At 35.8% G+C, this 22052-nt stretch overlaps 1 pseudogene; it reads left to right on the top strand.

Moving 5' to 3' along the window:
- LOC118705981 overlaps window positions 1-19549 on the top strand; it is a 34852-nt pseudogene extending 15303 nt beyond the window's left edge.
- The last annotated feature ends 2503 nt before the right edge of the window (window positions 19550-22052 follow it).

Below are 22052 nucleotides of genomic sequence, written 5' to 3' on the forward strand. Positions count from 1 at the left end.
GGTTGTTTCTCTCTCTCTCTCTCTCTCTCTCTCTCTCTCTCTCTCTCTCACTTAATATAAGGATATCCACAAAAGTTAGTTAGGTGCAATGAATGTTCCCATTTTATAGATGATGCAACTGAGAAACAGAGGTGGTTAAGTTGCTCAGTGACATAAGCCAGTGAGCATCAACACCAGAATTTGTCTCAGGCATTCTGTCCTCAGAGTCTTACTCTAAATAGGGCTTATAAAATTCATTAGTGTACTAATACAGAAAAAGTTGAGGATAGCCGGCACTGATTTGGCTCAGTGGATAGAGCATTGGCCTGCGGATTGAAAGGTCCCAGGTTCGATTCCGGTCAAGGGCATGTACCTTGGTTGCGGGCACATCCCCAGTAGGGGGTGTGCAAGAGGCAGCTGATCGATGATTCTCTCTCATCGATGTTTCTAACTCTCTATCCCTCTCTCTTCCTCTCTGTGAAAAATCAATAAAATATATTTTTTTTAAAAAGAAAAAGTTGAGGATATAAGTTGTTTGTTTTTGCATTCAGATATATCACAGGTCTCTTATTTTCTTAGGATAAAGTGAAATAATAAAGTAACCTCCATACTTTCAAATGAAAAAATGTTATCATATCACCAATTAAACTTCATATATTTAATAATACCCACTGAGCAATAGGTCAGCCAGTTGGGTTATACCTGGACGTCACCTGTTAAAATGACTTTCACTGGTAACCTTTGGGGCTCAATGCAGATACAACAAGGTATGGTCAGCAACAACAGGTGGGTTTCATCTTTCAGTAAAATGGAAAACTTCTTAAAATGGCTGTGTGGATGTTTAATGGCAGTACTGCAAAGCCAGAACCTTCTCTTAAATATATCCAATAGAAAACTTTCTCTCAACTAGCTTCTGCACTGTCCCCTATTGAAAGTATGGATATTCTTATTCTTGAGGCTTCTCTCTTATTGTTGACTAATTCATGTCCAGAATCTACAGCAGTCTTTATTTTCTAATAAAATGATATTCTCTGGTTATGACAAAAAGTAAACTCCCTTAGCTAGAATGGAAAGTAAGAATCCCATGCTAATTACTGAACATTGAATCTATGTTAAAGTAAATCATATTAGAATAAAATATCATTCATTTCAAAGAAATTCTAAATGGAGTAAGTATATTAATATTTAATTAATAAGTTTGTGTTACTTTTTAAAAATATGTATTTTAACTAGAGACCCAGTGCACAAATTTGTGCACCAGTGTGGTCCCTTGGCCTGGCCTGAGGGATTGGGCCAAAACTGGCTCTCCAACATTCCCCAAGGGGTCCCAGATTTTGATAGACCCCACCGGTGCACCATCAGGGCCAGAGAGAGATGCAGAAGGTTGGCCAGCTGGGAGGGACTGCCCTAAAGCTCCAGGGTGTGTCCAGACAATCTCGCCCAGTCTCCATCTGCCAGATCCCAGCAGCAATTGGAGCGTCTGCCCCCTGGTGGTCAGTGCATGTTATAGCCACTGGTTGACCAGCTGACTATCTACCCCTGGTGGTTAGTGCATGTCATAGTGAGTGGTTGAGTGGCCTTAGCATATCATTAGCATATTATACTTTGATTGGTTGAATGGAGGACTGGACACAATATATTAGGCTTTTATTATGTGGAATAACTATTTTATCACTTATTGCTAGCTTAATTAACTATTTAAAATATGCATTGCACCTCATTTTTGCCCAAGATTTACAAATGACATTTTTGTGTGTCTAGAAATATCATTGCAGCACCTGAGTCATTTCTTACAACTTTTCAAGTTTTTTTCTCTTAAAAGGACTGATCTGTAACTCAGTTCCTTAATATGATGAAAACCTTCATTCCAAATAATGAGTGGTGAAGTGATGAAAGGAAGTGAAAAAGAATATTTAAAATGGAAATTAGATGCCTGCCTATCTATTGCCTGCAAGTGTTTATTTGTTTGTTTGTTTGAAATAGTTTTGTATGTTTAATGACTACCAGATCCTCTCTAGGGAGTCATCCAAATGTGATCATGACCATACACTTTTCTATGGCTTCAGCTAGAGCACAAAGTATGAAGCACAGAAGTCTCTCAGTAAATAATAATTATATTAAATGAAGAATAAATTTTCCCTTCAAATATAGGGCTTTACTTGAATTTAGTTCAAAATATGTAATTTTTATATAAAGAAAGTTAAATCATAGGATCATAGATTTTAGAAGTGAAAAGAAACTCATGAATTTCTTTATTAGTGCCTAAGATAATTTTAGATTATTGGAGAAAGGTACACACTGAGAGAAGCATATTACAGCTCTCAAGTGTTAGTTTGTTTTCTAGTTATGTGCTATTTTTTGATATTTTAAAATTCAAAGTTTCCTTTCCATTCACATTGGAATGACTCTCCCGTCTGCTAACCAGATGCTTCTCAGACTAGCCCCTGTCCAAATTCAGTGTGGAAGTATCATTAATTGTTATCAGGCCCCTTTCTGTTTCTTCTTTTATACTTAAATTAAAAATTCAGTGTGTTCCAATTATTAGACATTTTAGAAACTTTCCCAGTAGGAAAATTATGGCTCAATCTCAACAGAATAATGCATATTTCAGAGAGAAAATTCTAGAACTTTTCAAATAGAACACATTCAGAGATTTCACCTAACTCAAAATCTATATTTTTTATCTTTAAATATAATGTTTGAATCAAAGAATGGTAGTATGACATTTGAAGACCTACAACAAACACATTAATCCATCTGTTATTATACAAAAAAGTTTTTTTCCTGTGAACTTTTATAGTTTTTAAAATATATTTTTAATTTATTTCAGAAAGGAAGGGAAACGGAAAGCGAGATAGAAAAATCCATGGTGACAGAGAATCATTGATCAGCTGCCTCCTGCACACCCCCTACTGGGTATGGAGCCAGCAACCCAGGCATGTGCTGCCCTGATGGGGAATCAAACCATGACCTCCTGTTTCATAGGTTAATGCTTAACCACTGAGCTGTGCCAGCCAGATGAATTTTTTATGCCTTTAAAATGCAAACATATGAGACTGATCATATCTGCAAACATGTTAATTATGCTTTAAAACCTTATTCAGGGTTACTAATCCTTTGAAACTAAGCCTGGGACTCAAAGCCGTTACCTCGGTGTGCAAGGAAGAGAATAGCATTAATAGTTTAAGTTCATCAAACATAAATATCTATCCAAATGAACTAGATTTCAGCTCTTTCTCCTGATACTCCATAGGCATTTTGTACAATTCTATGGGACTTACATGTATTGCTGTTACATGAGTGTTTTATTCTCCCAGAGAGCGTGTGCCCTCTGTGTGCGTAGGTACTGTGTGATGCTTCCATTTGTTTCCTCAGGCACTTCGCATAAAGAAAATGCTCCTTTTCTGTTTGTCTATTAAAATTGCTTTGAGCCATCATTACATTTGGTAACTTCACTCTTTGGTCATATTTAGAATGAAAAAGGAGCAAGTAATAGTGGATAGACTTCAGCTAATTAATTGCAGAAGCACTAATATTCTAAAACAAATCACCCATAATGTGTAGAAGCATCTATTTTGTTGATTTTCTACTTCTAGACACTATTAATAAGGAAAAGACAAGTAAATCTGACATTTTTGTGTGTGCTGCAATTTTGACCCATGAAGCTCCATACTTTCATCAGCAAACTTTGCAAATCACTGGTTTCTGGTTTTGTTTAATATGCCCAAATCAAATTTACCAGAAAACTTTGACCCATTCCAGCACATCAGGCACAAAATGTCTCTGATCTTTTTGCCACTTTCAAAAAACATCTGCATCTTTGTAAAGGCTTAGCAGGAGGAGCCAAAAGTATGAGAATGGATGCAGCCACATGCAAGAAGATAGAATTATTAGGGGAACCCACTCCCCTTGTTAGAATCCCAGAGAACCAAAAGGTGGTTGGCAGCATCTAGAGCTTATAAACAAAGAGTAATTTCCAAGGGTTGGACTTCAAGGGTTCCTATTCCATCACCTTATTGTACAAGACACCCTGCTATCACTGTCAAAGGAGAGTGCTGGAGAATTGTTTTTATTAAAAGTTTTCCATTCACTTCACAAATGCGGAAACTCACAACCAAATTTGTTCTGACTTGTATTTTGCCCTTTCTTAAAATTTTAAGGTAAAATTTAGATCTTTCTTTGTCAAAATCCTTCTCTTGTGGTTTATTCAGTCTGACAGGGAAGGCTCAACATACATCTATATGCATGTGATAAAAAATAGTCAGCTACTGCATCTGTCTCCCTCGCAAGGCTCCAAGCCCCCTAAGCACATTTCACAGCTCCGGTCGTATGTTTGAGCAAAACTGAACTTGTTTTATTCCACATAAATGCTGAGAGTACTCACTTTGAGCAGACTGTTGCAAATGGAAAGATGAAGCTTCCAAGATTTGCTCAGATATGCGGGTTAAGAGAGCCCACGAGGGCCAGCTCGCAGACCTGGGAAGGGTTAACCCTCACCTCCCGTTTTCTGCTGCTGTTCTGAGGTTCACTTTCCCAAACAGGTGGAAATGGACCGCTGAACAAAAGCAAAAGCAAAGTGGCCGATGACAGACAGCAGAAGTTTTCAATCATAGCCTCATCCAGGTTTCTAGCACATGTTATAGACTGAGTGTTCTGTGAAGCCCAAAAGGCATGAACTGAACCGAAGGTTAAGCCAACACTCTTGATGGTTTATTGAAAACATTCCCAGGTCTTGGAAATATATCCTAATATAAATTCCTATCATTTATGGGAAAGCCAGACAAACCAATATGCTCTGAGAACCAAGTGCCTTCCCTTTAGTTAGAAAGACAGAGAAGCTAGTGCAAACAGTACATATAGAGAACACTAATCATATAGAATATCCTATACGACTCAAAATTGTCATGCACATGTGTACATATATGTACTTATGCAGTTAAAACATCACAGGCTGGGAAGCAAAAGATCTAGATTCTAACCAATGCTCCCCTCCTCAGGCAAGGCCACGAAATGATCTCTGAGGTGCCTCCAAATTCTAAATTATATTATTTTATTCTGATCAAATTTTTCAAAGTATATTTTAGGTACACTAAACTGTATGCCATTTCTCAAAGCATGGTCAAGGAACCCATGGAAAATTAATGGTTTTGCAAGGTCAAAACTATTTCCATAATTATATGAGGACATTATTTGCCCATTAGTACAAGAATGTTAATAGAATATGTGCCTAGGTATTCCTATGCTTGTTAAAATCTAATTAGCCCATATATGTATTTTTTTCATGTATTAACTCAATTTTTTTTGTATTTATATTGTACTCTTATTGTCACTAGTTATACTTCTTGTAATCTTTGTAAATTAATTATCATGTAGTATATCTTACTTTGAATTATACACTTATCTTTGTACCTACACAAAAAGAAGTAGAAGTCTAGATTTGTATATTTTTAAGCTTTTGAAAAATATTGAAATTTTTAAGTATTACCTAAAACTTATTATTTTAGAACGTAATATAATTTATTTTGAAATACAAGAAATATACTTTCTTATAGTTAAGAAATGATTATTGGCTTAAAAATATGATTCATTTTCTCAACCCACAGATGCACTGTCTACATCTAAAGATGCTGAGAAAAACAAACTTTCATACAAGAGGATATTTAGGCTCACAGCAGACAGGAATCTATTCCAAAGAAACTGTAACCAAGAAACAAAAGTATGAAAAAATGCTACTTCTGTTATCTTTATACATGCTAATAATTTTCTTTATTGTGTTTTTTATACACAATATTTTAAAATAGTTTTATAGTGCCAATTAAGTTGCAATGTTATTTTGAGACCAAACATTCAGAAGTTAAAAAAAAAAAAATTAAATATTTAAAGCATAGTTAAGCTACAGTCTTTAACAGCCCAAACTATTTGTTGTAGCTTTTCAGACTGGATTTACAGAGCCATTGGCACATCTTTCAGGATATCTTATCATAGTGCATTGACTGAAGAACACACTAGCTGAAGTTTAATGAAACTTTGAACCATTGACATTGCTCAATGCTTATTGATGAAAAATCAGTGAAAGCATTCACATTTCTGTCTATTTTCAATATTGCAGTATCTTGTCAAATTAAAGATTTACTAAAAACATGGAGATGAGATAATATCTAATATGCAGAACTTCACTTTTTTCCTTACAAATAAGTCAGTCCATGAATATGGTCTTGCTCATTTGCTTGTATTCATCTGATATGGGCAACAACTAAGTATCAAGGAATATCTTGGTGACTATTTGGCACCAAACACAAGTGGCATTGAAATATTCAAAGTGTTGATTAACATTTTTGAATTTATCATTCCAATCATTCTTTGGACTTGGAGGAAGAATTGAGTTGATTTTTACAATGATGGTACAAAGTAACGATAGGTAAAACTGCTGGTGTCTCAGCATAAATCAAGATAGTGATGCCCAGCCATACGCCTGGTCACGGTATTCTTCACTGATGGGCACTTTACAAATAAAGAAAAAGCTAATTTTAGCTGGAATATCTGGTTCCATGGCTCTCTGTGAACCAAGGATAACAAAATCTGGGGCCTGCTTCCTTTCTTGGAACACTCAGGGAGGCTTGAGGGATTTCATGTGAGGGTGGTTTGTGTGCCTGCTTTGCTCTGCTAATTCCACAATACAGGAGAGAGAGGCTTCAGGAATGAGTGAGCATGCTGCCATTTTTCCAGAATTCCACTTGCAAATCTGTTTGGTAAAATAGAAATAAAATACTAATTAAATCCATTAATCCCTTATTGGAAGGCTATTTTAGTAAATAATTTTCAAACAAAAACTAGTTCTTCACATGTATAATTATAGGCTGGCAAATTTATTTTTTGTTTTCTGTTGTTTTATTCATTTTTATTTATTTACTGTTAAAATTATTTTATTTACTGTTATCTCTTTTCTAATATAATGTAAAGCTCATGTGGATGGGTCTAATATCTATGTTCTGTTTGTTACCCCAGTGCTTAAAATAATGACAAGTACATTGTAGACACTCAATAAATTAGGTACAAATTGGATGATTTTTAGTTTTATGTTCAACTTAATTTGTCTGATTTTTGTTTTTGTTTTTTGTAGGCCATGCTTTAAGTAAGTAATTGATAACAACGAAAAATTAGTCTATCCAATTATGTCTACCATTATTTTTAAAAATTCCTTTCTATGCAGGATTTTTAAAGATTTATTTTATTTTATTATACTCTTTTCTGACTTGTGATTTATTGCATTAAATTGGTGATATCTTATTGCTTATTTTCTCCAGATTGTTCTTTGATATTTTTTTGCCTATTTAGTCTTCCATACTTCTTTAATAATAAATGTCTATAAAATATAGATATATTTAGTGGGTTAAAATAATGTAAATGCATATTTATAGCATACATGAATAACCAGACATTAACAGCTAGAAATTTCACTAAACTTGTCATTACTGACATGCTTTGGTGGCCTAAGACTTGCTCCCTTCTGCTTAGGATATTAAGTCTAGTTCCAGAGTCCACCCTTATGTATCCAATAGCTAAGACTCAGCGTGGACCTGATTAGAAGTTCATTCTCTTTTAGTTAAAGACAGAAAAAGTCTTCTCCCAGTTTACTATTCTTTTCTTCACGTGCATATCCTCCTCACCCTAGAACATCCACAGGAACAATAGACAATGGTTAATCTCCCTATTGTGTCCCGCTGTTCACCTCTCTAGCCTCCTGGCCGTCTTCTTGGTTTCTAGTTCTAACCAGAATCTCCTGTTGATTTTGGAGACCAGATTATAATCACTCCATTGTTAAAAAATCTCCTGCTTTATTTCATCCCATTTTTTCTGCTCTGACTTATTTTTCATACACCTGCCCCTCCCCCCCATCCACAATTTGGAGAGCTATAAATATACTAGTTTACACCTATATATGCATACACAAATACTGAATAATACCACTGCGTACAAGTACCAAAATCAAACATAAGCACTCAGGTAATCTTCGTTGGAGAATGATGGCAGTTTGAATCATGCTGGAGAGGGCTAAAGTGTATGGCTGGGGACATGATTTCACTCTTCCACTTTCATAACACAACAAAGTATGCAGCATAAATATGGCTACACTGGCTAATGCATTTCCTATGTAGTTGTTTATTTATCATATTCACTATTTGCATATATACATACTTGTTATTTCTTTTAATAATGAACACAGTATGAATTTCATTAAGCAAATGTTCTAGAATATTGAGGCCACCTACTAGTATATTTGCCAACATCATTTCCAAGCCACCAAATTTATTTCTATTTTAAAGAAGGGAATTCTGATGTACAGAGCAGAAAAGTAACATTTTGCTAATGCCCCACTGTATGTCAGTGATGGAGCTGGTAATAAAACTCGAGTTCTCTGAATCTCCAATTCAGTGCGCAATTGAAATTGCATTCTTCACTCAGTGAAAGCTAAATGAGAATATAAAAGTTACACTCTGAATTTACAGGAAATGTCATGCCAGTCTAATGTCACTTATTTTACTCCTTATAACTCAAGCATACTTCAAGTACTATTTATTAAATAACCTGTGAAGGTCATTTCATGCAACAGTGCAGTGTTTGAAGGTTGGCAGTCACAAATACTATGAAATATTAACAAAAGACATTTTGCGAGCCTTCTCTCCCTTGTTGATAAAATTAATAGACCACTTACCTACTCTAGTCTCCTAATAAAGTTTTAAGAACTTATTTAGTCAAAACAATAGTGCTAATGATAAGTAATATTATAAATAATGAAGTAGCTTTTTTATCTGCCAAGTGATAATCATGATAATTTGACAAATATTATCCCATTGAAACTTCTCAGACAACAGTAAGATTAGTATTATTACATTATCATTATTATTATTGCTTTAATATTGATTAAAATAAATCTTTGAGCATTCAATTCATATAATTAACAGAACCAAGTTTTAACTTCTACTTTCAGATCAACATCTCTTATGCTGAGAGTAAGAGATTATCCTAAAATCAATCGATTTCAAATTTAATAATAAATATGAAGCTAAATTTAAAAAAAAACTGTTTAGCCAAAACCGGTTTGGCTCAGTGGATAGAGCTTCGGCTTGGGGACTGAAGGGTCCCGGGTTCGATTCCGGTCAAGGGCATGTACCTTGGTTGCGGGCATATACCCAGTAGGGAGTGTGCAAGAGGCAGCTGACCGATGACTCTCTCTCATCGATGTTTCTAACTCTGTATCTCTCTCTCTTCCTCTCTGTACAAAATCAATAAAATATATTTAAATAAATAAATAAATAAATAAATAAATAAATAAATAAATAAATAAAAGAAACTGTTTATTACCATTCATACTTTCCCTGTCATCCAGAATACTCTACTAGAGACACACAAAACATTTGCAATCTATAGTACAAATTTTAAACAGGTATGTTATTTATCATCACAATAAAAAAGAACATATATTTTATTATTTAAGAAAAACCTAACCACTTAGAGTTCAACAAATGCTTTTTTATATTTTATATTTTATTTTAATATACATAGTATTTACCAAAAAAAATAAAAGATGCCATATAAATCATCATAAAAGTATGGTTTAAACTAGGCAGAGAATTACTACCTTAGTTTATTTCTTTTCTTTGGCTAAATATTTGTAAAGGCAGTTAGTGTCTGTAGAAATTATCAAAAAGAAGAGTAGAAGTAGCATAAGACTGTTGAAATATTTAAAGGTAACTAAAAACTTTCACACACAAGAGTCAGATATCTTAAGAATAAAGAAGAAACATGTCAAATAAAACTGTAAAACCAGATACTCTAAAAGACAATAGATAGGAAATAGAACATTAATAATTCCTATCTAAAGTAACAGAAGATCTGGCAACACACAGAGTGTGAAATCCCTCACACTGGGTATATGCAATGTTTCTGAACCTTGGGTCCTTATGAGACTCAACTGCAGAGCTTTTAAAAAATCATCTATCCAGAATACTTTACTAGAGACAAAAAACCTTTGTGTTGCTGCACATCTACCTTTGAGATTCTGATTCAATGAATAGATCTTGTACCTATAATTTAAAAACCTAGCCAGTCAAGCAAACAAACAAACCTCCATCAAAATCTCTTAAGGAATGAAGTAAAATGCCCTGATCAAGAATAATACAAAATAATTTGATAGGAAGAGTACTAAGCAAGTTAGGGGTCAGGGTAGCCTGAATATAATAGTCAAGTTGTGATGACCATAAAGCTTCACAAAACGCTCTGCTGCACAAGAACAACAAGCAAGGACCAGTGCCAGAGGCTGAAGAGTTTACCGAGGGCTCACAGAGGAGCATGTTCTACAGCTTGTGTTTGGCTTCTGCTATCCTAGTGACTGAAATCAGAGAATACAGAGTGTCCCCAAAAATGTATATACTATGAATGATTATAAAGTCAGCATTTATTAGCATACAGTTCATTTTTAAAATTTAAAAGAATCTACAGAAATGAGTAAGTTTTTTTGTCAATGACCGTTTTCAAACCCATGACTATTTTGTTCTGGTCTAGGCACTGGTAATGTGAAGCAATATATTTGAAAACATCAAGAATAATTTAATTCAGTATTTGTGTGCCCTCAATTCATTGATTGTTGCTGGTTATTACATCGTAAACTTTATTTTTTATATATTCCTAAACAAAAATATGTGTAATGGCACTTTAGGAAAAATTTTCTTTGTTCAAACTTAGTCTGGCTTCATATTATTTCAAATCAGTTAAACCTGAAAAGGAGTGAAAATTAAGTGAGTTATCAGTTATCTTGGTATGCATACACTTGTTTGGGAACCCTATATTTTCCTTAATTTAATTTTCATTTTCATAATACACTTAAAAAACATTATAGTAAAAATGTTGTTTTAAATAAATTAATCAACCACTTTCTCATTTGCAATCTTTGAACTGTCTTTGGTTTATTAATATTTAATAGAAACTATCAATGATTATGGGAAGATAAACTAGATTTAAATCTCACTGCAGAAAAAAAAAATCACTATATAAATGATTTGTTATGTGTTAAACAAGAACCAACTATTTCCATTATTGTAAAATATCTGTGTACACCACACTTCCCCCGCTTTTTTTCTTTTATCATCCACCCATTTGCAAATCATTCAGACCATTTTGCCAAACAATACCTGGATAATAGTTTGCTAATTCTCCATCTCTCTAGGAATGGTTCATGATCATCTAGGCAATGAGATAATCTTCAATGGCTCTGTAGGACCCAGGCGAAGGCTGAGAAGAGGCAGTATTACTTCTGGCGTGGGTGAGTGGGTCTCATTGAAGTAAAAGAGTGCTTGAGCAGTCTATGGTAACACCAAAACATTGGGCATCAGAATTAGCACTATAACATGGGAGCCCAAAATAAAAATGGAGGAGGAGAAAACAAGACCAACATCATTTACATCACAATTTTGGCTTAGTTCAGCTTTGTGACATGATGATTTAATAATATGTACACTAGTTAGAAGAGGCCAACATGTAAGCAAGCCTTGCAGATTACTTCCAGTCCTCAGATCCATAAAAAACATGTTTATTGACTGATAATACAATAGTTGCAGAGCAGAGAAACTTTTCTAAGGAGTGGTAGGTAAGCTTAAGGGGCAACAGAGTGATATATTTTACATTTTTCAGACATATGGATGCTATCAATAAATTAGGTTAAATTTGTTCTTCAAATTATATAAATGAGGACAGATTTCAGTTGATTTGATGCCATGGATATTTCTAAGACTGATAAAAATTTAAAATTAATATGAAATTTGATGGCAGGAACTTTGAACTTTATGGGTTTTAGAAATTACAAAGTCATGGAATAAATCCAACCATATGGCAACATTAGTGATGTAATTCGAATTTTGTAGTACCTACATATACCTTAAAGATTTTTTCCATACATAAAAATAAAACTTTATGACATTAGAAGGTAAGCTTTTTAAATAAGCTAGACATTTACAACTAAAGGAAAGAAATCATTTAAGCAATTACATTTAAAAATGTATAGCTTATTTTATCATATGCTTAAAACTAGGTTCTGAATCACTAAAAAATATATACAGCAGATTTTGTTTTATATAGACCTTAAGTATTTCCCATTTCTAATGAAACATAGAAACCTCCATCTTGGGTAAAAACTGCTGTTTAAAACTTTAACCTTGCTATGCTGGCTTCTGTAATCATTTGCTTGCTTAAATAATAGAGAAACATAAGACTACTCCCATTCCAGAGAGGCCATAAACTATGCCCCAGACAGAGTTGTGAGTGCTGGCTCCAGGCCAGGCCTTGAGATATAGTCTCACGGCCCTGTCCCAGCACCAGCACCAGCACACAGTACTTCTTTCTCAGAAGGCCTGAAGTCTCATTCTAAATTTGGAAGACAAAGAACTGAAAAGCATATATATAGGAAAGACTTCCTCTATTTAGGACCCAGAATTTGACAGAGACACTCTACTCTAAGCCAGTACTAGTATAATAATAAAAGACTCCAAATAAATTTGGCTCATTGATTAAGTCATCTTCTGATTTACAAGATAACACTAATAGAAATAACGTTTTGATAAAAATCATGAAACTCAATGCTTTTCTAAAACATTGTCTTTTTTTTCTAAACCCAAACATATTTGTGCAAGTTCTTCAAATGTTTAATAGTAGAAAATTATATATATAGCTATGGAGAAAGAATAAAAAATTGTTAATAGCATATAATGTAGGCTAATTTATATTTCTTCTTTTTTCTATAGAGTTTATATCAACCAACTTATAATAAATATTAAAAGATCAATTGTTTATTTTCTGCCTATTTCTAAGAATTATTATTTGTTTACTTTTTGTTGTTAAGAGTATTACAAATGTCCTCTTCCCAAAATTGTTAACCAAGATTTAGAGCATCACAGAACAATAAATTAAACCTCTAGGGAGTTGAAACCGGTTTGGCTCAGTGGTAGAGCATCGGTCTGCTGACTGAAAGGTCCCGGGTTCGATTCCGGCAAGGGCATGTACCTGGGTTGTGGGCACATCCCCATTAGGGGGTGTGCAAGAGGCAGCTGATCGATGATTCTCTCTCATCGATCTTTCTAACTCTCTATTCCTCTCTTCCTCTCTGTAAAAAAATCAATAAAATATATTTATTTAAAAAATAAAAATAAATAAAAATAAAGCTCTAGGGAACATTCACAGAAATAATATAAAATAACAGAAGACTGGGCTAAAGGATCTCAAAGTTTATCTCATTTTCAAATTTAAAGATCCCATCGTATCTTCCATTAACACCAACTAGGACACATAGCCAGTTGGTATTGCCTAGAATTTTTATAGAAACAGGCAAAAGTCTCAGAATCTTCCTAAATAAGCTTGTTCTGGGTCTTAAACTAGTATAAAAAATAAAATAGGAACATCTTTCTGACCTTAAATTCCATCATTTCATCTAGCTCATTTTTTGGCTTACCACCAACTCAGAAAACTTATTCATTATAATGTGGTAGAAGAACATGAATTCTAAAACTAAACTGTCCTGATTGTCAACCCAGCTTTGCCACCCTTGGGCAAGTTTCTTGGCTAATCTGTAACATAGTCTCTTTATTTTATTTTTTTCTTTCTTTTTAAAACATTTTTTTCTTTTCTTTTCTTTTCTTTTTTCTCTCCCATTTTAGTCTCTTTAAAATGTGGATAATGTTATTACCTACCTCCTAGAGCTATGGTAAGAGATACATAAATTACATGTTTGAACATTGCCTGACACATAGCACATGTTGCTATTATTTAGCAGGTGTTTGCTATTATTACTATTCTCTTACCCTTTAATTTACTTATTTAAAAACAGAAAAACTGAGTAGAGTTAGCATGAATTTGAAATTCACAGCCTATCTTTCCTCTGCATCACTTCCCACCAAAGACATAATTCAGTAATATTGTAACAGAAAATAAATATTAAACTCTAATTATTCCTTTTCTTTTAACATTTTAAGCAATCATGCTGCTTGATTTGATGAAAAATAAATATTTTTCCAGGACTAGTTAAAAATAAGTACCCTCTTCTCTAGGAAGAAAGTACTAGAGAACTATAAAAATTTGTTTATAAAAATTGGTTCCTACCTGTTTTTAAGTAAAAGTAGTTTTCTTTAGATAATGATGAGGAGTCCAGTTAAAATAAGTCTCTGAGATTCTACCTGATAGATCACCAAATTGAGGTTTGAAATGCATCTTAAAATGGGTAGAGGCTGGGAAGTTAGAGAGCTTTGGGTGGAAAAGTAGCAGATTAGAGCGAAGTGGTATAGCAAACGCAAGAAAATAACACTCGAGTTCTTTCTGAAAAGCACCAAGAGAGTAGGAATATTACCAGGATATTATTTCAGTGTCCATAAGACATGTTGAAAGAGACTAACAGATAATCAGATTTGTATAAATTATAAACAAAGACTTTTAGGGGTTGCCACTGAACTTTAGAATGTGAAGCATCTATTTCCCCCTTCTAGCAAGAGTAGCCTGATTTTCTTTGAAGGAATTTTATTTCTCCTCAGAGGGTAATAGCAATGCTGTTGAGGTGGGCCGAACAGACTTAATCCAGTCAATTCATCTCATCACTGTGGCCTTGGTATTCAATTTAGGCTGACCCAAAACCCAATTCAAGCCAGGAAGACCACAGGGAAGTTGTCTTTGTTCTATCTTCTGTGTGAATTAGTGACATATTAGGAGGTACAGGATTGCAATCATTATAAAAGGAAGTCCAGGAATCAGCATGTGAAACTGAAAAAGAACACCAAAGTTGTGAAAGATAGAGCAAAAAGAAAGAAAAAAATTAGGTACCTATGACTTATTCACTGTGCAAAATCATAGAAGCACCCTTTATCTGGACTGCTTTATAGGGTTATAAAGGTCAATAAATTCATTTGTAGTTGTTAATTATTCTAGTTTTTGTTGAGTTTTCTGCAATTTGCAATTAAAGAAAACCTAACATAAATACAAGTTGCAATTTCATGAATGTATCTTAGGCTTGCACGACTTGACTAACAAATGCACAGATGAGTAGGAATTTTGTTCATTGTAAACAATGCATCCTCTTAGCTGACATCTCTGCTGAAATATGTCACAAATTTGCAATCAAGCTCTATCTGGTGACTCCACAAGAACCTCTGTGAGGTTAAAGAAAGTATGCTAGGTTAACAAACTGGGATAAGACAGCAGGAAAACATTACAGAAAAATACTTTAGTCATGTGTAACGATCTTAAGTCCTATTCTAATAATCATAGCAAGCACAAAGAAGTTTAGTTCTATATTCTCATTTAATGATAGCACACTAGAGGACAAACACACACACACACACACCCCTATTCTATTGCACCAAAAGAAAGGCATAAAAGTGGCATATGCTTCTATCCCTAGCTACACATCTTAGTCAGCATGGCCATATCATATTTTCTTTTATATTATTTGGAATGGGAATTACTCTTTCCTGAAATAATAAAAAAAACTGATGTCAGTCACAAAATCTCATCTGGTAGGCCATGTGAGGTCTGTTAGCTTACCAGATAATCTTTCCCAAAGGTTCATCTTCATATTCTAAAACATGAATTTGAAATTTATTATTTAATATTTTAAATAATTCTTTGAAATTCAGGATACCAATAATGGTTTTCAACATAATATCTTTAGATACATAAGTTCTTTGTGTGTGTGTGTGTGTGTGTTTTAACAATTTAGTATATTGACAAAATATATTAGATCATTTCATGACATTTGAAATAATATTTGCATAATTACAACCAAAAAATCTCAAAATCTTCTAAAAAGTTTTAGAAATTTTAAATGATTGCAAAGAGTAAAAAATATATATTCAAGACCTACTTTACATCCACTTTACATTATATCACTCTAACTTTATCCACAGGAATTTCCACAGTTTTAAATTGTGTGTGTGTCGGAGGGAGATGGAAGGATGTGGTATGATTGCTTTTGGTCCATTGCTGTTATCTTCTACTCTGTAAACTATGAAAGGGCAGAGACAAAGACTGTTGGTCTGACAAAATAAAAGAATCTCTCAATATCTATTTGCTGAATGTATAGGTGAATAAATTAATTGACGAAGAAATGACTAAGTAAGCAAGGGTCATCCTATAGTTAGCACTGATCTAACAATGAAGATAAATGTTGCAATGACATTTTCACATCCTTGTTGAGTAATTGCCATTTATTTACTAGACAAATATTTATTGAGCAGCTAGTTTATGCAGCAGGATAATGGTGAGCAGACCACCATACACAGCAGTGTGGTCTATGGCAACCCCTACTCTTCTGAGAGAATAGCAGGCTGCAGAACATGTATAAATGGGCTAACTGGGTTGTGCTTTGAAAAAATGGTTACTTTTTTTTTTGCCAGGTTCTGAAAGGGATTGTTTTTCAGTTTGGCAGGTTCTGAGAGGGATCATTTTTAACACTATCTCAGGGAAAGTTGTTTCAAAGGAAAACTGCGTTGGATGGACTTATACAAAGAAGACCTTGTTCAAGACTTACCACACTAGGGAGAGAGATTGAACTCAGCTACACTGACACTAAAGATGAAAGTATTGTAAACTCAGGTAAATTAGTGGGAAATACTGAAGGATAATATAGGGGAGATTGGTCAGTGGGATTAGTCCACTTGTGTTTGCTAATTTTTGTTTATTGATGTTAGGCTCCAACTCTCCCTCAGAAACTGGGAGATGCCTGCTATCTTTCTTGATGACTACATAACACAGAGATGACTCCCTGGTCCCTCAAACAAATATTCCCAAGTTGTGAAACTGTCAAGTGCGTGTGAGAACATTTAAATGACAAAAAGGCAGAGAAAATTCACAATTGAACATCTTCTCTCTCTTTTTTTTCTTTATTAAGGTATTACTTTCTTGTCCTAATCTCCTCATTGCCCCCCACCCCCCCACTCATTTCCTTACCCCCTTGCTGTGTCCATTGGTTAGGCTTATATGTATGCACACAAGTCCTTTGGCTGATTTCTCCATCTTACCCCCACCTTTCCCTACCTTCCCTCTGAGGTTTGATGGTCTGATTGACACTTCTCTGTCTCTGGATCTGTTTTTGTTCATCAGTTTATGTTGTTCATTATATTCTATAAATGAGTGAGATCATGAGATATTTATCTTTCTCTGACTGGCTTATTTCACTTAGCATAATGTTCTCCAGTTCCATCCATCCTGTTGCTACAACTGAACATTTTCTAAAGAAAATGTTCTGAGAAAAAAAAGGTCAGGGGCCTAAAATCAGAAAAACACACACAAACCTGTCCAGTTTAGTGAAGCTGAGGAGAATGTTAAGGCCATTGCAATCAGACCCAAGGAGAATTGGTCACCTTTGCGTGTTGTGTTGCCTAGAACCTAACTAAAAACTTTAGCTGAAATTTAGAATATTCACATTTAGCAAATTCTCATGTAAACCTGTGGCTTCATTAGCTTATGTAGTCTACCAAGGAAGTGATATTTTTTCTTTGAAAGATATTTATCTCAAAATACAAAATTATATTTGTTTCCATGAAATATTTTTTTGGAAACAAATAATATATTTTTGGAGCTTCGGGGTGTTGTAATAAAATGAAGGTGTCTAATTCAGTGAAAAGTTTTAACAAATCACACACAAAACAGCATACAAAGAAGGAATCTCTGTTCCATGATGCTTCTGCTGTCCAGTTAGAATTCTCTATGCTCCATAAAGGGCTTAAATTTATTGCCACCTTTCACTTCCTCACCCCAAACCTCACCATTATTTTAGACACTGAGTAAAATCAAAGACTTGGGGAGAATTACAAGAATGAAGCCACATGTTCAACCATGATCATTTAAACTCTGGTGTATGTGACTTAAAATCAAAGATAGGTTGGAAGGAATATTTTTGGTGTGATAAAAAATAAATATCACAAGTTTCCATGTTAAAGTGAACCGTGCTTTATCTGACAATACACTGTTTTGTTCATTTCTCATATTTGTAGTCCTTAAGAGTTCTAAGCCCATTTGGTGTAGGAGTTAGACTCTAGAAATGCACTGAAACCAAACAAGTACTTGAGACAAGAAGGAAAACCTTTTCCAATGACTGTGGCCAATTCATTGTTGACTTGAGCCAAGAGAGTGAAACTGAGAAAGCCTAGATATTTTTGTAAAGAATCAAATACTACATTTTCTCAGTCAAAAGAAGGTCAACAAACTTCAGTGTTTGTCATATTAAAAGAAAGACCATCACATCATCAGTAGTTTAAGACTACATTAATTTTCCTCAGATGTTGAAAGACTATATTGGTAATGCCAGAAAGTGTTTCTTCCGTTAATTCCAGGAATTCTACTTTTCTATGATGTGTGTGTGTGCGTGCATGTAACAGCTCTAAGGAAGTATCCGGAGGAAATAAAACTAGAAAAAGGTTCTAACTTAGATGTATCATATTGGTAGTTAAGAGAGAAACAGAAACCTGACTGAGTATACATGAGAAATAGAAAACATTTATGTGAATGAAAATATATTTAAATTGTGATCACCTATAACTGGTGAAATATTAAGAAATCAAAAATAAAAAACTCAGGCAGTGTACTCAGGTGGGACCAGGAACTCAATCGCCACCTCTGCAGTGGAGGCGGGGTTGGGGGTGGGGAGATGTATTTTCCACAGAGTCCAGGGCAGGAGCCTGGACGCGTTTCCCACAGAGCAGGAAAGGGAATGGAAAGGCCCATTCTACTTCGTCCAGGGTGCAAACCCAGAATTTGGACTGATGAAGGCCTGGTCCACTGGGGATTGTGACAATGGTGGAGATTGTGACAATGGTGGAGATGAGTGGGGGCAGGAGAATCGTCTAACTGAGCAAGCCATTCAGGACATCAACAAGCTGAACCCTAAGCCCAGATTCTTTGTTCTGTGTGGGGACCTCATCCATGTCCTGGATGCCGTGATGGAAGGAGCAGATGAAGGACCTGCAGCGGCTGCTCAAGAACGTGGACAGAGACATCCCGCTGGCATACTCAGCGGCGGTCACAATGCCGGCAACGTCCTCACGCCCGGAGACCATCGCGGAGTTCCAGGAGACTTCGGGAGACGACTATTTCAGCTTCTGGGTCGAGGCGTCCTGATCCTCGTCCTCAACTCCCAGTTTGTGTAGGACGCCTCCAGCAGCTGAGCATGCGGTGCAGCAGAAGTGCCAGCACGCCATCATCTTCCAGCACATCCCCCTCTTCCTCCAAAGCATCGGTGAGGACGAAGGACTACTCCAATCTCACCAAGACTGCATGGAAAAAGATGGCAAACAAGTTCGCCAAAGCAGCTATCAAAGCTGTGTTCTGGGGCACTACCACAGGAATGCTGGGGGTGCCTACCAGAACCTTGATGTTGTGGTGTCATCTGCCACTGGGTGCCAGCTGGGCAAAGATATCCATGGGGGTCCGAGTAGTGGTGGTCACCACTGAGAAGATCATTCATCTGTTCTACGGTTTGGATGAGATGAATGAGAGGGGAATAGAAGGTGACCTGATGGACTTCATGAAGGAGAAATGATTGCCGTTATGATCCAATCACTTCCACTGCCACTTCCACTGTCTATTAATTTTGCCAGAAACAGCAGCTGCATATAATCCTTCTAAATAAAGAAATATTCAGGCAGATTTGTGAATTTATGTCCTTTGCATAAATCAGAGAGCTGGATCCTATTCTGAATTACATTTGAAGTAGAACTGTCCCTTTAAGAAAGAGAAGCGGCTAGATGAGGGTTGAAGCCTGGGAATAAGAGAACAAACAATGCTGGACTATCTCTGCATGTTTGAATAAACTTTCCTAATGATGTGTTTCTAAAAACAAACAAACAAACAAAACAATATATATACAGACACACACACACACACACACACACACACACACACACATTTTTTTTAGAGGCCCACTGCATGAAGTGATTCGTGCAATAGGCCTTCCTTCCCTTGGCTTCCAGCATCTGATTTCCTCCAGCACCCAGGACCCAGGCCTTCGCTCTGGCCAGAGTCTGCAGTCTTGTCTTTGCTGTGGCCAGAGTGCAGCTCCTGTAAATCCCTTCGTTTCCCCCTTGACCGCCCTCCCTCTCATAACAGGCATCAGGCCCCACCCAGCCACTCAGCCCCTGGGGCAGCTGGGCAGCTGCCATCTTTCTTTTTCTAATTTGCATATTCCCTCCTGATTGGCTGGTGGGCATAGCAGAGTGATGGTTAATTTGCATGTTTCTCTTTTATTAGTGTACTCAAATCAAGAGTGTATTTTTAAAAATTATGCATTGACTCATTCAAAACAATATTTACTGAGCATCTTCTATGTGCTCAGGCATTAAAATAGATGTTATATGGATAGGAATGTTCTCTGAGAAAGTAATATTTGACAAATAGACTCATGTTTGTGTGATCATTCCAACACAACAAGAAACCTAATTCCTGTTCTTGTAACACATGGGACACATGAGTGAATCAGCAGAAGAGTCCTCTTCCATTCCATCTTTCAGAACTCAGTTAACAGACATTCTATCATCTTTAACATATGGCCTCTAAGGTCATCCTGACCATTATTTCTAATCAAGCTGGCTAAAATAGAGAAAAACAATGATGGAGGGTGAGAAAAAAAGCCAGTGACATTCAATGTGCCACACTTGGAAGTAACCCAAGTCTCTAGAACAGGTCATAGAATCCCAGCTAGAAATAAGAAAAAAAAAAAAAAAAAAAAAAAAGAGCCTAGGAAAGTTTGCTTGTGTTTCCCATGAAAACTCCAGAATATGAAACAGGAAACCTATTTTTGGTGGCAGTTAGGCTTTTCTTCCACAATCTATTCTCTCACCACCAAATATTATTCTTTACTGCATTCACAAAAAGGCAACTCAAAATCCAATCCAGTTGTTGCCTTTAGTATGTAGTCCAGAGACACACTGTCTTCTTCATTAGTTCCAGAGGTAGTTTCTCAAAATTTAATGAGCTGTGTATTAAAAGGCTAATTATCCATACCCTCCAACCTGTATACTTACTTCATAAGGTGGAGCAAGGATAGCAATACAAACCACCATTCAAAATGCTGAATAATACAAGACATACAGTCACTATTCATAGCAGTCATGGTATTCTAATTGGCAGTTGTGAAGGTCTCTACTCTGGCAGTAAGGAAAAGTCCTTTATTTATTACAAGAGGCCTGGCGCATGAAATTTATGCATGGGTAAGGTTCCTAGGCCTGCTCGGCGATCAGGGCAGATCTATGGGGTGACTGGTGGGGCGATCAGGGGATCCTCACTGGCACTTGCCTTGGCCATCCTGGCACCACTTGCCCGCTGACCCTGCCCACCAATGCCGCTGCCACCACTGCCAGTAGCCTCGCTCTGAAGGGCAACCAGAAGGGCAATCAGAGGTGCCCCCACTGGCACCCATCTTCGCTGGCCTGAAGCCTGCAGACTGGGAGCAGCTCCTGCACTGAGCGTCTGCCCTCTGGTGGTCAGTATGCAGCATAGTAACCAGTCATTCCATTGGTTGTTCCCCCGTTTGGTTGATTTGCATATTAGGCTTTTATTATACAGGATTGTTGTTTGTCTATCCTCCAGAGCCACATCTAACAAGGACTGTTGGAGAGTATGTCCTCTTAGTCAAACCAGGTGCCAGAAACTACAATAAAATTTTCTCCTAGACATAATTCTCAAGTCTGATTTGTTTCCTTGCTTCCACCTCTTATGTCTCTCTCTATGGCAACAACCTTAAATCCAGGTGAAATGGAAGAATTTTTAATTTAAAGTTTTTAAAGCTGTGTTTTTGTTTAATGAGGATCATTGATAAATTATTGTTACCTATGTCCTTTTAAAATTTTGTTTTCTATTTTTTAACTTGCTACTCTTCAGCCTTTTGAATCAGTCAATTCTTCCCCAAGCTGTTTTGTGTAGTATCTTCCTAAATTCAATAAATAACAAATACCACATACTATTAACATTTTGCTTTTCAATCTCTTCTAGAGCTACAAATGTTGTGGGCACTTACTCTGCTGTCTAAGTTGTTGACAGCAATACTT

The sequence above is a fragment of the Pipistrellus kuhlii genome, unplaced genomic scaffold, assembly GCF_014108245.1.
Source record: "Pipistrellus kuhlii isolate mPipKuh1 unplaced genomic scaffold, mPipKuh1.p scaffold_m20_p_5, whole genome shotgun sequence".
NCBI lineage: Eukaryota > Metazoa > Chordata > Mammalia > Chiroptera > Vespertilionidae > Pipistrellus > Pipistrellus kuhlii.